The 16,018-nt window shown below is 45.4% G+C and overlaps 1 long non-coding RNA gene across 1 annotated transcript in view; it reads right to left on the reverse strand.

Annotated features, from left to right (window-relative positions):
• Positions 1-13,242, reverse strand: part of LOC143990280 (uncharacterized) — a 39,423-nt gene extending 26,181 nt beyond the window's left edge. The window contains exon 1 of the long non-coding RNA XR_013277259.1: positions 13,177-13,242. This is a non-coding gene — a long non-coding RNA (uncharacterized LOC143990280). The remainder of the gene's footprint in view (positions 1-13,176) is intronic.
• Positions 13,243-16,018: the final 2,776 nt, after the last annotated feature.

Raw genomic sequence — 16,018 nt, forward strand, 5'->3', positions numbered from 1 at the left:
TGGAGCGCATTCACCATACTCTCTTGGATTCCATGTACGTATTTGATGGGAAATGGAGTGGGTGGGCGGCCCTCCTCCTTACATCCAGAATCAAGGACCCATGACCCACATGGGCGACAGGTATTGAGGTTATATCTTATGCAAGGAGGGTCCCCTCCCACACTAGAGGAAGGGCTGGAATAACAATGGTTTTGTAGCCTATGGAACACAGCTACCATCATGGCTTGGATAGATTACTGAGCTAGCGCATCGAAGGCATTCTATTCTTTTTTGGGTTTTCTTTTTCTTTGTTTATTTTAATGTTGGTTATTCTATGATCCTATTTGTTCCCGGAGATGCCTCATGGAGGTCTCTTTGGTGACACCTCTGTACCATATCTGGCCTGTATTATTTTTGAAATGACACTTTCTTGTTTGTTGGATATGTAAACTTGAGTGTTTTTTGTCTATCCTGTTTCGACACCAACTACATTATTGCTATTGGCCTTGTATCCATAAATGCTATTTTTGACATTGGTATTCTCTGTAACAAATTTCCTGTACTTTCATAATAAAATCGTTTGAAGGCACCTGTATGTCCCCTTTAATTGGCGGTGCTAGAGGGCGTGCCCGCGTACAGCGTGACCAGGACCCGTGGACTTGATGTCCGCCGGTGTCCTGGCGATTGTGTCACAGAGACACAAAACGGGGAGTTGCCTATTTAGACAAGGCATTTCCCCATTCTGCCTAGTGACATGAAAGGAGGCTACTGCTCCAGCAGTGATCACGGTCATGTCAGTGGTAGCCCATTCCCCATACAGTTAGAATCACTCCCTAGGACACACTTCAAACCTTGATCGCCCTCTAGTGTTTAAAACCTTCCCTGCCAGTGTTATTTTCACAGTAATCAGTGCATTTTTATAGCACTGATCGCTGTATAAATGACAATGGTCCCAAAATAGTGTCAAAATTGTCCGATGTGTCCGCCGTAATGTCACAGTCACAATAAAAATCGCATATCGTCACCATTACTAATAAAAAAAATAATAAAAATGCCATAAAACTATCCCCTATTTTGTAGACACTGTAACTTTTGCGTAAACCAATCAATATACGCTTGTGTTTTGTTTTACCAAAAATATTTGGAAGAATACATATCGGCCCAAACTGAGGAAAAAAATTGTTTTTTTAATATATTTTTGTGAGCTATTTATTATAGCAAAAAGTAAAAAATATTGCTTTTTTTTCAAAATTGTTGCTACTTCTTAGTTTATAGAGAAAACAATAAATGCAAAGGTGATCAAATACCACCAAAAGAAAGCTCTATTTGTGGGAAAAAAAAAAGGATGTAAATTTTATTTGACTGTAACATCGCGCGACGCAGTGCCGAATCGCAAAAAGTGTTCTGGTCAGGCAGGGGGTAAAATCTTACGGGGCTGAAGTGGTTAATACGTGCTTACAAAATGTAGGTCCATTTTTTTTTATGTGCCCTGTTTACACAACAGCTCTATGTTGACGTGTTTTGTGTTAAAATGCAACTTTTATGCATTTTTATGCATTTTAACACAACTCAGGTCAAATCAACATGTTATACTTGCCTGTTCTGTGTAATGGTTTTGCACAGAGCAGCCCCGATACTCCTCTTCTTGGGTCCCCTGGCGATGCTCCTGCTCCCTCCCTCCTGCCGAGTACCCTCATTAGCAAGCCACTTGCTAGGGGGGAACTCATGCAAACTCGTTCTCGAGCCACGCTCTGTATGTCTATTGCAGGGGCGTTGCTATGTTTGCAAAAGATCTGGGGCTAGAGCCCATAGCAGCGGTCACCAACCTTTTTGCATGCCCGCGGAGGGGGGTGGTTGGGGGGAGACCTATGCAATTTTTCACGGGCTATGGCTGTTGTTGGCGCTTCAATCATCATGTCACCATGGTTGATATGTATCAGGGTGATTGAAGTGCAATATTTCTATTGTTACATTCTAATATATAATGAAGTGGTTCAACTCACCATACTGCAAAATCTGTGGGAGCCCTGGGCATGTCACTTGCCACATCTCCTGCCACCAGATGGAGCGTGTTACTTGCCACCGTCACTTGCCACTAGATGTGGATTGTTACTTGCCATGTCGCCTGCCACCAGATGTGGATTGTCACTTGCCACTTTCACCTGGCAGGTAGATGTGGATTGTCACTTGCCACGTCACCTGCCACCATTTGCAGATTGCTACTTGCCACGTCACCTGCCACCATTTGCAGATTGCCTTGTCTCCTGTCACCATTTGCAGATCGTCACTTGCCAGTTGCCACATCTCTTGCCACCATTTGCAGATTGTCACTTGCCACGTCACCTGCCACCATTTGCAGATTGTCACTTGCCACGTCACCTGCCACCATTTACAGATTGTAACTTGCCCCATCTCCTGCCACCATTTGCAAATTGTCACTTGCCACATCACTGGCCACCAGATGTGGGTTGTCACTTGCCAACTGATGTGTATTGTCACTTGCCATGCCAGCCAGTGCCACCAAATGTGCATTGACGCTGCATTGCTGGCAGGCTGACAGCACAGGTCCATTTAGTGAGAGCAGGAGAGCAGTGATGCGGGGCGGGCAGTGAGAGATGATGTCATCTCTCTGCTCCCTGCCGCACCTCCGACATTGAAGCAAGGGGGTCTGGCTGCAAAGTGGAGCTTCACGATGACAGGAAGCACGTGACCTCCACTCCACCATGCTGTGAGGGTGGAAGTACGCTGATGTGTGGTGTGCAGTGAGAGATGATGTCATCTCTCTGCTGCTCGCCGCACTTCGCTCACAAATTAAAGATGCCCGGCTGTGAAGAGCGCTGATGTAGAGCGGGTGGAGAGAGATGTCATCTCTGCTCATCCGCCTGCTCACTTCTCTCCCCTCCTCCGCCTCTCTCATGCAGCCAGCCCACCCGCCGCAGCAGCTGCAACCCTCTGGATAGGCAGGAACCCTGCAGCAAGAGACTCGGGGCTATGGGCCCCAGATTCGGGGCTATAGCCCCAATAGCCACTCCCTAGCAATGCCCCTGGTCTATTGACACACAGAATGCGGCTTGGCCCCCGCCCTACCTCCTCAATAGCTGTAATTGACAACAGCACGAGCCAATGGCTGTCTCTGAGCCTATGAGGAGGGAGAGAGCTGGGTACAACACTGGATCAGGCACAGGTAAGTATAAGAGACGGGGGCAGGACAGAACTATCGTCATGCTGAGAGTGCATTAAAGAGGTAGTAAAGTAATTTTTTTGGACTTGTACCTACAGGTAAGTCTATAATAAGGCTTACCTGAAGTTACATTCAATATCTCCTAAACTTGAGGTGTTTAGGAGATATTCCCACTGGATTCAGCCAGTGACGTCATTGGTGCATGTGCTCTGAAAGTCCGGCATACCCTGCCAGACCTTCAGAGCCGACGGCTCTTGCACGCATGTGCGGGAGTGACGTCTTTGTGGACCCCTCCACTCATACAGCCAGAGCCTGTGACCCCGGTAGGAAGACCGGGTGAAGACGGAAGCCCTCTCAGCAGTGACATCGTGGCACTGGAAGGCTTAATTCTAACACTAGCACATTATGCCATGGCCTTGCAGGGGATGTTTTTTTTTTCTTGAAATGCTGTGGTTTATTATCACTTCAAGGTAAAAAAAAGTCTGCCTTTACAACCATTTTAAGACTGTTTGCTGATTCGATTGGTTTGCCTGAATCACACATCAGATAATAAAATTATAAATCGGCCAAAGAGGATCTTTGGTTTGGCGATTTGATCATTATACTTGATACTTGAATGATTGATGGTATGATCACATAAATACGAGAGTGGCCACCTTTATTCAAAGCAAGAAAATCCATGTGTAAGAAATACATAGACCTTGCATGAACAGAAACATTGGCATTTACATGAGTACGGCATTTACTTCTATGGCTGGTTATGTGTGGCACCTCTGGATTCCCTGGCATGGGAACGCACTGATGCCAGACACTTTTCCAGCCTCTCACCATTTACACATATGAGGCCACACTGAGCAAGCGACTGAAAAACAAAGTGAGATCCGGGTAATCATGATTTGTGTGACAAAAGACAACAGGTCCTTGCTGAATATTTGATTGTCCTCACCCCTCCCCCACATAAGGCTATGACTAGCAGTTGTCACCAATTAGCACGGGACTGACCACCCAGCATCTCATCTCCACCTGTTCCACCAAAGGCCAGGTGAGGTACACAGACACCGACAATGTCAACAAATATCACAGCCTATTTACTAAGGTGTGAAATAGAGCATCCGCCTACTTTTCATCTCATCTCTTTCCACTTTGTATGGTGATCTCCTAAAGCCTCGCACACACAATCACATTTTTGGACGGGAACTATCTGATGACAGGCTGTTGGCGACCGTTTGTACGCTCCGTCGGATAATTTTCCACGGACAAATGTTGGATGGAAGGCTTTAAAAATTTTCATGGACAAATGTTTGTTGTCGGATTTTCCGACCGTGTATACACAAGTCCGTCGGACAAAAGTCCAAAGTACAAACACGCATGCTCGGAAGCAAGGACAAGCCAGAAGCAGTTGGTCTTGTAAACTAGCATTCGGAATGGAGAGTTAACATTTGTGATGTGGAAAATTATGAAATCTTGAAACGCAGCGCACATTCTCTTCTTCTTTAATGGCATAATAATGAAGCTGCTTTGCTGGTGATATTGATGGAGTTATTGCAAACGCATTCTAAAAAGCTTTTATTTTCTAGTAATATCAAGAATAATATTATTATTCTTTTCTTTTTTTTTTTGGGCAAGTTATCACAACACCATTATCCCGTAGTTTTTAAGATCAAAAATAAAATTATGTTGGTGTTCCTTGTCAATATTAGATTGTATTTCTTTAACCACTTCCCGACCGGCGCACGCCGATGTACGTCGGCAGAATGACACGGGCAGGCAAATGGGCATACCTGTATGTCCCTTTAAATTTGCCGCCCTGCCATCGCGAGCACGCCACCAGCGGCGTACCGGTGGGGACCCCCGTGAGACCGGTCGCAGGTCCTGCGGACTCGATCGCCACGGGCATACCCGCTTTCGTCTCACGGGGTGGCTGAACTAGGAGATGGCGATGTAAACAGCATCTCCCAGTTCTGCCTAGCAACAAGTAACGCTGATCTCTGCTCCATGTGATTGGAGCAGAGATCAGTGTTCACTAAAAGAAAGCCCAGCCCCCAACAGTTAGTAACACGCCCCTAGGAACACTTAACCCCTACACTGCCACCCACTGGTTAACCCCTTCACTGCCAGTGTCATTTACACAGGAATCACTGCATTTGTGTAGCAGTGATTGCTGTATAAATGACAATGGTCCCAAAAATGTCCGATGTGTCCTCCATAATGTCGCAGTCACAATAAAAATCGCTGATCGCCGCCATTACTAGTAAAAAAAAATTATTAATAAAAATGCCATAAAACTATCCCCTATTTTGTAAACGCTATAACTTTTGCACAAACCAATCAATAATCGCTTATTGCGATTTTTTTTACCAAAAATATGTAGAAGATTACGTATTGGCCTAAACCAGTGATGGCGAACCTTTTTGAGCCCGAGTGCCCAAACTGCAAACCAAAACGACTTATTTTTTTCAAAGTGCCAACACTGCAATTAAACCTGACTAACGAGGTTTTAGTTTAGAAAAAACTATTCGTACAGTCGTTTCACAATGACACTAATAATGATCCCCCCCCCTTTTTTTTTAGATAGAGCAGTGCCGCTCTAAGAGTAGTAAGTTAGTTAAAAAAGGCTTTATTCAGTTTATGGGCAGAGTACTGCAGAGTATTGCATAGTATGGGCAGAGTACTGTAGAGTATTGCATAGTATGGGCAGGGTATTGCAGAGTATGGGCAGAGTATTGCATAGTATGGGCAGAGTATGGGCAGAGTATGGGCAGAGTACTACAGAGTATTGCATAGTATTGTCATAGTATGGGCAGGGTATTGCAGAGTATTGCATAGTATTGGCAGAGTATTGGCAGAGTATTGGCAGGGTACTGCAGAGTATTGCATAGTATTGGCAGAGTATGGGCAGGGTACTGCTGAGTATTGCATAGTATTAGCAGAGTATGGGCAGGGTACTGCAGAGTATTGCATAGTATTGGCAGAGTATGGGCAGGGTACTGCAGGGTATTGCATAGCATTGGCAGAGTATGGGCAGGGTACTGCAGAGTATTGCATAGTATTGGCAGAGTACTGCATAGTATTGGCAGAGTACTGCAGAGCATTGCATAGTATTGGCAGAGTAAGGGCAGGGTACTGCAGAGTATTGCATAGTATTGGCAGAGTACTGCAGAGTATTGCATAGTATTGGCAGAGTACTGCATAGTATTGGCAGAGCACTGCAGAGCATTGCATAGTATTGGCAGAGTATGGGCAGGGTACTGCAGAGTATTGCATAGTATTGGCAGAGTATGGGCAGGGTACTGCAGAGTATTGCATAGTGTTGGCAGAGTATGGGCAGGGTACTGCAGAGTATTGCATAGTATTGGCAGGGTACTGCAGAGTATGGGCAGGGTACTGCAGAGTATGGGCAGAGTATGGGCATAGCATTGCATCTCACTCCCTCTTCCCCTCTCCCCTCGCACTGTAGAGCGCGTGGGAGAAAGATTCTGGGAGGGCGTCCATGGACGCTCTACCAGAATAAGCCATCTTTTGCCTATGGCCCGGTCGGCAATTGGTTATAACACTCACATTTGAGTTGTTGAAATCAGTGCGGGGTCAGGCTCCGGTGGTGTCCGTATGTCAGATTTCCCACGCAGGCACGTCAACAGGTGCGTCAGATGTTTGAGAACGGGGGGCGTGGCTTCAGCGTTCGGAGCATGCACCATGCCCACTCGGACACGTCACCGCTATCCCAAGAGGACTGTGGGAAATGTAGTTCACGGGAGTGGACTAACGATGACAGTGTAATTGTCATGGCGTGCCCACAGAGACGGCTCAGCGTGCCGGCAGCGGCACGCGTGCCATGGGTTCGCCATCACTGGCCTAAACTGAGGGAAAAAAATGTTTTTTTTATATATTTTTGGGGGATATTTATTATAACAAAAAGTAAAAAATAATGCATTTCTTTTTCAAAATTGTCGCTCTATTTTTGTTTTATAGCGCAAAAAATAAAAACCGCAGGGGTGATCAAATACCACCAAAAGAAAGCTCTATTTGTGGGAAAAAAAGAACGTCAATTTTGTTTGGGAGCCACGTCGCAGGACCGCGCAATTGTCAGTTAAAGCAACACAGTGCCGAATTGCAAAAAGTGGTCTGGTCTTAAGCCAGCAAAATGGTCCGGGGCTGAAGTGGTTAAATATAACTGCCTACTCCCAAACTGTCATTTGAAGTAAAACACATAGCCAAGTATTATTCTCCACAATTTTTGCTATCTGCCAATAGAAATGAACCAAAAAGTGCATTCTATACATCCAAAAATCTAGAAAATATACCAAATCAAATCATTATTCAACCAAAAAATAAAATAAAAGCCTCATGCATGTGTCCTGCTGCTTAATATAGGGGGTCAACAATGCCAAGAGTTGGTGAAAGCAGGGGTCCGTCATCCGCAGATAATTCCGAAAATCATCTGGATTATTCTCCTGGAGCTCCCGCAGCAAAGGCATATGACATAATTGGTCAAGATTAATAAAACAACCAATTTTTGGTCCAAAAAATCCTCCTCCTCCTGTTCCTGGACTGGACTTGAGTCAAAGCAATAACTCCAAGGCCAATAATAAATAATGCGTTACCACCTCCGATTCCGCAACATGTCTGGTTGACGAATGGGCGTTCAGAAACAAACTGAAAAGAATGAAATGAAAAGTGCTCACTGAAAATCGCTAAATGAAAAGCGTGAAATGAAAAGCGCGAATCAATATTCACCAAAATTTTACTAACACAAAATTAGCAGAAGGAGCCCAAAGGTTGGTGCTAAAGAAAAACCACATATTAGGTCACTACGTTCGTGTTTGTTGGCCGACAATTCCTTGCCATATGTATGCAAGACAAAATCCAGGCACATGCATTTGGACAAAAGTCAGAGGTTTCATCTGCGGAAAATCCAATCGTGTGTACGAGGCTTTACTGTTGACTCACCCACAATTGAGAAATTGCTGGAATATTGGCGGATGGATTTTCCATCTTTGGATAAGGAGGGTTGTTTAGAACAGGGTCCCAAACTGGTAATATCTTCCAAAGATAAGCTAAATTCCTACATTGGGTCTATTATACTCCTGCTAGAATCTTTCTGGATAGAGATCCCATCTGTCCTCGGTGCAAACGATGTCCTGGTACCTATGTACAAATTGACATACTGTATATTAACGGGGGATACCCATGGAAGTCTGATAAAGTTTGGTCCCCATGGACCTCTGGTTAACTGGCCGGCATTATAAGCAGAAGCGTGGGGTAGACAGTCTGGGTGTGGGGTTCGGGCTACATGTTATCTTTACACTCTGTTTTAATTGCTCTGGTATGTGCGTCTGCTCTATGTGAAATTTTTCATCCCCTGATGAGGTCATTTCTGTGCTGAATTTTACTGACGATGTAAGTCAATATATTTTATTTTGTGTATGTTTCTTCTGTACAATGGCAATGTGAAATAAAGCACCCCTGTTTTTGTAAAAAAAAAAAAAAAAAAGAGGCAGCTTAGCTGCAGTTTTGCTGCCCACCGGGCACCCACTGGAGTACTAACTTTATAACCTGACAGGCCGTGGCATTTTTAACTCAGGCTGCAGAGTTTGATAGATAGCACGGACGCCAAACTCGTCCATTAAGATCAATGGGTTCCACAATGTAAAATTGGCGCAGTTAAAAAAAACAAAAACTGGCGTCAACAGTGCCTCATGAACGCACCCCCGGCCGGCTGTTGCTCCACCACCCCCTGAAAAGTGTTCCAACACAGATCGATTTTCAGAGGGTGGTAAACGCTGCTGTCTAAAGGAAACCTAAAGTCTAATTTCAAGCAGAAAAAACTCGCCATGTAGTGACCCCCTCTCTTGCATACTGCAAGAGTTAAATGCTTGTATAAGTAATTTTAAAGCCCCGTACACATGAGAGGACTTATGTCCGACAGACTTCCGAAGGAGTTCCTTCGGAGTTCTGCCGGAGTTCCGACGGAGTTCTGACGGACTTTTCGGCTGAGCGGACTTGGCCACACACAATCACACTAAACTCCGACGGATTCGAACGTGATGACGTACGACTGGATTCGAATAAGGAAGTTCATAGCCAGTAGCCAATAGCTGCCCTAGCGTCGGTTTTAGTCCGTCGGAATAGCATACACACGAGCAAATTTTTCGAAGGGACCGGGTCCGGCGGAGTTCCTTCGGAAAAATTTAAAGCATGTTCCATATTCTAAAGTCCTTCGGACTTTGGCGAGTCAAAAGTCCGTTGCAGCCCACACACGATCGAATAGTCTGACGGAATCAGTCCGTCGGACTTTGGATGTTGAAAAGTCCACTCGTGTGTACGGGGCTTAAGCCTTCATTTAATTATTATTATTTCAGGTACTTACTGTACATAGCGCCATCAATTTATGCAGTGATTTACATATACATTGTACATTCACATCAGTCCCTACCCACAAGAAGCTTACAATCTCAGGTCACTAATGCACATTCATTCTCATACTAGGGCCAATGTAGACAGGAGCCAATTAACCTACCAGCATGTCTTTGGAGTGTGGGAGGAAACCCACAGAGGCATGGAGAGAACATGAAAACTCCAGGTAGGTAGTGCCATAGATTCAAACTGACAACCCTAGTGCTGCCAGTTGGAAGTGCTAACCATTTAGCCACTTTGCTGCTTTCAGCAGCTGATTTCATCACTTACTGAGGGTGCAGCTTCTTTTAATCCTTACCTATGTTCCAGTTGATGCCATGATCTTTGCCCCAGGTTTCCTTTTTCAGGATGGCTCCTTTCTTTTGCAGCATCCTATGGAGACATCCTTTGCATTCAGGAACTAGAGCCACATCTCCCTACACTGTGTGCATCAAAAGAACCACACAGCCCCATAACCTAGCATGACAAGGCACTGCTCTCCTCCTCCCCTGTTCCTTATTCAAGCTATCAGACTACGCTGCCCACTGTTATCTCTTTCCTGTGAAGACCAGAAGTTCAGAGAAGCAGTACTTAGACAGCAGGAGCCAGCCGCATTGTAAACTGCAAGACCTAGAATAACATATTGTGCTCAGTGTGTTAAACAAAAAAAAAAAAATGCTGAGAATTTAAAACTAATTTCAATCTGGGGGTAGAGGAATAAGCTGATGTCATCAAGTGTAATGTAGAGACCAACCACGACCTGAAGCATCTAAGAGAAGAGGAAAGCCCCGGAGCAAGGAGTTATTACCCCATTAGACCTATAGCCAGGGCCGCTGTTAGAAATGATGGGAATTTGCTGAGAATTTAAAACTAATTTCAATCTGGGGGCGCTCCAGTATGCTGATGTCATCAAGTGTAATGTAGAGACCAACCACGACCTGAAGCATCTAAGAGAAGAGGAAAGCCCCGGAGCAAGGAGTTATTACCCCATTAGACCTATAGCCAGGGCCGCTGTTAGAAATGATGGGGCGGGGTACACCCCACCTACACCCCTCCTGCCCCCCTGGAATGCAACGTAAAGGTGGCACTGACTTATCTCCCTGCGCCCCAAAAATAGATAAAAAATTCCTACCTCCTTTGCCCCTCTATTGACCTGATTGGGTCCAGAGAAATGTAATTTAAGCAATTTAAGTAAAGTATGTGTAGCACCATGATGTTTAGGCAGGGTTGCTCCTAAATTTACCTGCCAGGTATCGCTGCCTTGGCTAATTGTTGAGGATAAATAGATTTCACTCTAAGGCCGCGTACACACGGGCGGACTGTATGGCCTACTTAGTCCGTCATACAATCCGACGGACAGTCCGTCATACTTTCGAATGAACGGACTTGACCACACACGGATGCACAAACAGTCCGTCGAAAGCTTGCGCGATGACGTGTACAGCGCGTACGACGGGACTAGAAATAGGAAGTCCAATACACAGCAATGCAACCTTCCGCTGTGTAAATCCTTTCTGAGCATGCGCCATTCTTAGTCCGTCGAACTAGCCTACTCACGAGCGGATTGTCCGCTGAAACCAAAGTATGACGGACAGAATTATGGAAATTCCGAAATACTTAGTACGCCAGACTGCGCGCTGAAAAAGTCCGCTGAAGCCCACACACGAGCGGACTGTCCGCTGAAATGTGTTTCGGCGGACTAAGTAGGCCATACAGTCCGCCCGTGTGTACGCGGCCTCAGTCTGTAATTGCTGCACTTCTCTGTTTTGCCACTAGGTGGCTGGGTAACTGGTGGCATTACATATGAGAAGGGCAATGCAAGGTCAGATTATGGGTATATGGGGTTTCTCAGCCAATGGGCAGGGGTTTTCTTAAATCCCTTGGCCTGTTGGGCAAACCTATATATTTGGGTGGAGTCATGTGATCAGGGTGCTGTGCCACCTGGAAGGCTGTCTGGGTGGACGTGTGTCGTGGGCCCCAGGATGCTAGGCTGGACATTGAGCCTATCCCGGGCACATCTGGCTGCTGAAGTCTCGGAGTCTGCCAATTAATCTTGCAACTACCTAAGGGTGTCCTGGCCCTAACCCTCTCTCCCAAAGTTCTGAGAGAAATGAAAGAGAAATGCACTCAAGAAGTGTCTGTCACGCAATGACTCTTAACTGCTTTGCACCCACTATGCCTTTCAACCCTCCACATACAGAGGGATGTCAGCTATCTTTGGTCCTGGAGGTCCTCATCAGACTAAAGGAGGCAAGGGACCTTGCTACATAAGCAAGTAGGAGTGGGAATGTGGTTTGGTGAAATCCATTTAATAATTTAGGCAGAAATTAACAATAAAATTGCCCTGGGCCCCCGTTTAGCTGATGAGGCCTGGGCCCAGTACAACAGGACCAGTTGTTCTGCCTTATCAGCAGCCCCTGCCTCTACCCCTAGACTTAAAGTGATATTATTAGATTGTAAGCTCTTCTGAGCAGGGCCCTCTTAATTATCTTGTATTTTATTGTATTATAACTGTATTGTCTCCCTTTTACATTGTAAAGCGCTGCGTAAACTGTTGGCGCTATATAAATCCTGTATAATAATAAAATAATATTAAAGTCTTAGTATTTTTTTTTTCTTTAAAAAGAACAAACATGTTATATTAACCTGCTCTGTGCAGTGGTTTTGTACAGATCCTCCTTTTCTTGGGACCCTCGCAGGTTCTTCTGCCCCCCCCCCCCCACCGAGTGCCTATGCTATGGGGAAACCCGAGCCGTTTCTCTGTGTGTCCCCCCTCTCTCCTCATTGGCTGACTGAGTTTTATTGACAGCAGCGGGAGCCAATGGCGCCGTGCTACCTTCTCAGCCAATGAGGAGGGAGAGTCCCGGGCATGCGAAACACTCCTGCACTGTAACATCACTGGATCGAGATGGGGCTCAGGTAAGCATTAGGGGGGCTGAGGGGGACTGCTGCACACAGAAGGTTTTTTATCTTAAAAAGGAAGTCCAGCCTGGGTAAAAAAAATAATAAATACTGTAACTGCTGACTTTTAATATTAGGGCACTTACCTGTCCAGGGACCTTTGGATCGACTCCTGGGTGCTGCTGCCACTATTCCTATTAAGGGAACCAGGTAGTGAAGCCTTTCAGCACCACAGCCTAGTGAACCAGGTAGTGAAGCCTTTCGGCTTCACAGCGGGTCCCCTACTGTGCATGAATGAAGTGCACTGCGCTTTCTAATTGGCCTGGAGGTTGGGGAAGGAGGAGGATAGCCGGACTTCCAGGAGATCGGGCCGCAGCCCATCTCCGTAAGTGGGAAAGTGGACCTGTCAAAAACAGGTCCCCCCCCCCATGTATGGTACCCGGGTAAGGGGGGGGGGGTATAAGCAAGAACTCCGCTTCAATGCATGGAATGCTTTAAGATAAAAAACCTTCTGACGTTGCAACCACTTTAACCAGCATTTAATCCTTGGAGGTGGGGGTGGTAGGGAATTGTGCACTGCAAGGGTATTTTGTTTTTTAACAATCCAGAGTTCAGCTTTAAAGACCAAATCCAGCACTCTACATTTTTTCTTGTAAAGTAGCCCCCCCCAGAAAGTTTTAAAACAAAAAAGAAAGTTATCTCTGGCTGCCTGCAATACTCACCTCCTTTCTGGCAGACTCACTCCGCCTCGGTCCAGTGGTGGCCTTCTCCTGGGTTGAATGAACAGCTGTGAAATAAAGAGAGACTTAAAGCTAGGCTCCAGGCAGACAGCAACACATAAAATAACACAGTTCTGTAATCATTAATACATCATTAAATTTGTTGTTTAAACACTTCTATACCAGACACTTTCAACCCTTTGCTGCCCAGGCCATATTTCAGCTTTTGGTGCTGTCACAGTTGAATGACAATTGCGTGGTCATGCAACACTGAACCCAAGTTAAACTTTTAGGCCTCATACACATGGACGTTTTTTTTAAAACACGTTTTTTTCCCTGTTTTGCATTCAATTCAATGCATGTTAAGCCGCGCTAGCTTTCAGCCGCGTTTCTCTGTCTTTATTCAAAAATCAATGGTTCCCTATGGGAGCCCATTGATTTGAATAGAAGTCGCACCAGAAGTCGGATCAAGATGATCCGACTTGCAGTGTGACTTGTGTGCTAAGGATATTGAGGGTGGAACCCCGCGAAAATTTAAATTTGCGTGAGGTTCCCCCCAAGACGATACCAGACCCTTCGGTCTGGTATGGATCTTAAGGGGAACCCCCACACCAAAAATAAATGGCGTGGGGGTCCCCCCAAGATCCATACCAGACCCTTATCCGAGCACGCAGCCTAGTAGGTCAGGAAAGGAGGGGGCGAGCAAGCGCCCCCCCCCTCCTGGACCATACCAAGCCACATGCCCTCAACATGGGGGGGTTGGTGCCTTGGGGGAGGGGGGCTCTTTGGGTCTGGTATAGAATTTGGGGGAAACCCCCACGCCAATTATTATTTTTTTTTAAATGCATGGGGATGCCCCCAAAATCTATACCAGACCCTTATCCGAGCATGAAGCCTGGCAGGTCAGGAAAGGGGGGGTGAATGAGCACAGCCCCCCCCCCCCTCCACGAACCATACCAGGCCACATGCCCTCAACAGCCATTTATTAAAAACATTTAAAAAAAATTCCCCTGGTGTAGGTCCACTGTCAATCACAATGCCTGCCACTACTACAGATCTGAAGACCTGCCTCCTGCCACCTCTGCCACCTCCTGCCGCTAAATAAACTTAAGCTGGCCATACACCATACAATTTTCTTATTCAATTTCCTTTAGATTTACCTTCAACTGTGTGGTACAAGGGTCTTATTGCACACAAATTGAAAGTGTTTAGATTTGACCTCATATTATATGGTTTTTGTAAATCTAAAGGAAATCTATAGAAGAAAATTGTATAATGTATGGCCAGCATAAGGGGCAATGCCACCCGGTTGATCATCAGGTGGTCCCTCCCCCTTGTGACATCACCGATCCAGCACACCGCTCCTTTGTTTTTTTAGTGGCGGGAGGCGGTGGAGCTCTCAGACAGCAAGAACCTTTGTTGGGAGCAGAGCTTTTTTTTCTCTTCGGGTCAGCTCTAGCGAAGGGGAAATGTTTTTTTTTTTGTTGTTGTTTTTTTTAATAAAAGACTTGTCAAAAACTGCCTCCTGTATTTTTCTACACTACATTTTTTTTTTGGGGGGGGGGGGGGGGGGAGACAAAGGTTTAGCATACCTCCCAACATTTTGAGATGGGAATGAGGGACACCTACTAACAAATGTATGTAGGCATAGGACACGCCCCCTGCCACACCCCCTTAAAGGAAAATTAGCCAAAAAAAAGGTTAACTAAATTCACAAGGACTTTTCTTTATCACTACTATTCCTTTATATTGGCTTTTGAAATGTACAAATGCAGAAATTTTGAAATTGGATGAAAGGTTTAGCACTGGGAAACGCTTTTTGAAAGATAAAAAGTGCATTTTATATACAACTATATAGATCAGACCAAAATGAGGGACAAATGAGGGGGAAAGAGGGACAGAGGGACATTGCTCCAAATCAGGGTCATTGCTCCAAAACAAGGACAGTCCCTCCAAAGCAGGGACAATTGGGAGCTATGGGTTTAGCACTGGGAAACACTTTTTGAAAGACAAAAAGTGCATTTTATATACAATTATATGGATCAGACCAAAATGAGGGACAAATGAGCGGGAAAGAGGGACAGAAGGACATTGCTCCAAATCAGGGACAGTCGCTCGAAATCAGGGACAGTTGGGAGCTATAGGTTTAGCACTGGGAAACACTTTTTTGATAGATAAAAAGTGAAATTTATATATGACTTTATAGATCAGACCAAAATGACAGAAAATGAGGAGGAAAGTGGGACAGAGGGACTTGCAAATCAGGGACAGTCCCTCGAAATCAGGGACAGTTGGGAGGTATGGTGCACCAAAAGCCGGATAAAGGCAAGCGAAGGGCCCACATCTTGCCGTGGCCTTAGTTTGGAGACCACTGGTCTAGATTAGAACAAGGATTTTCAGCCAAGCCTGGAGCGAGAACATAAAGATGAGAATTGTCTGAAAGAGATCAATGAAGATCAGCAGCGCTAATCAACAAAGGAAAAAACAATAATGGAAAAAAGGTGAGAAATACATGGCAACTGTTTACAGTACACATTTGCTTTACCAAATAAAATGGCATACATCTAGTGTAGTCTTTCCATCCATATAATATTTCGCTCTCCGAGGATGGCCCCCCTTTAAAAATAGCCTAGATTTCCTCTTTGGAGTTATGTAAACACTGCAGCCAATATGTAAGTGGCGTCTCCATTTAAAGAAGTGGCCTGTACATTTAGCCAAAGCCGGTTTATTTTTAGCCCGTCTCAGATATTTTCTTTAAGGCTCGTGTCCCCTGTGGAGGGTTTACAGCGGGCGTAAGAGCGAGAGGTGCAGAACAGCTGATCCAAGTCGCCTGAGACGGAATGGA

The sequence above is a fragment of the Lithobates pipiens genome, unplaced genomic scaffold (genome assembly GCF_037356315.1).
Source record: "Lithobates pipiens isolate NorthernLeopardFrog02 unplaced genomic scaffold, aLitPip1_a1.2 Scaffold_18, whole genome shotgun sequence".
Classification (NCBI taxonomy): Eukaryota; Metazoa; Chordata; class Amphibia; order Anura; family Ranidae; genus Lithobates; species Lithobates pipiens.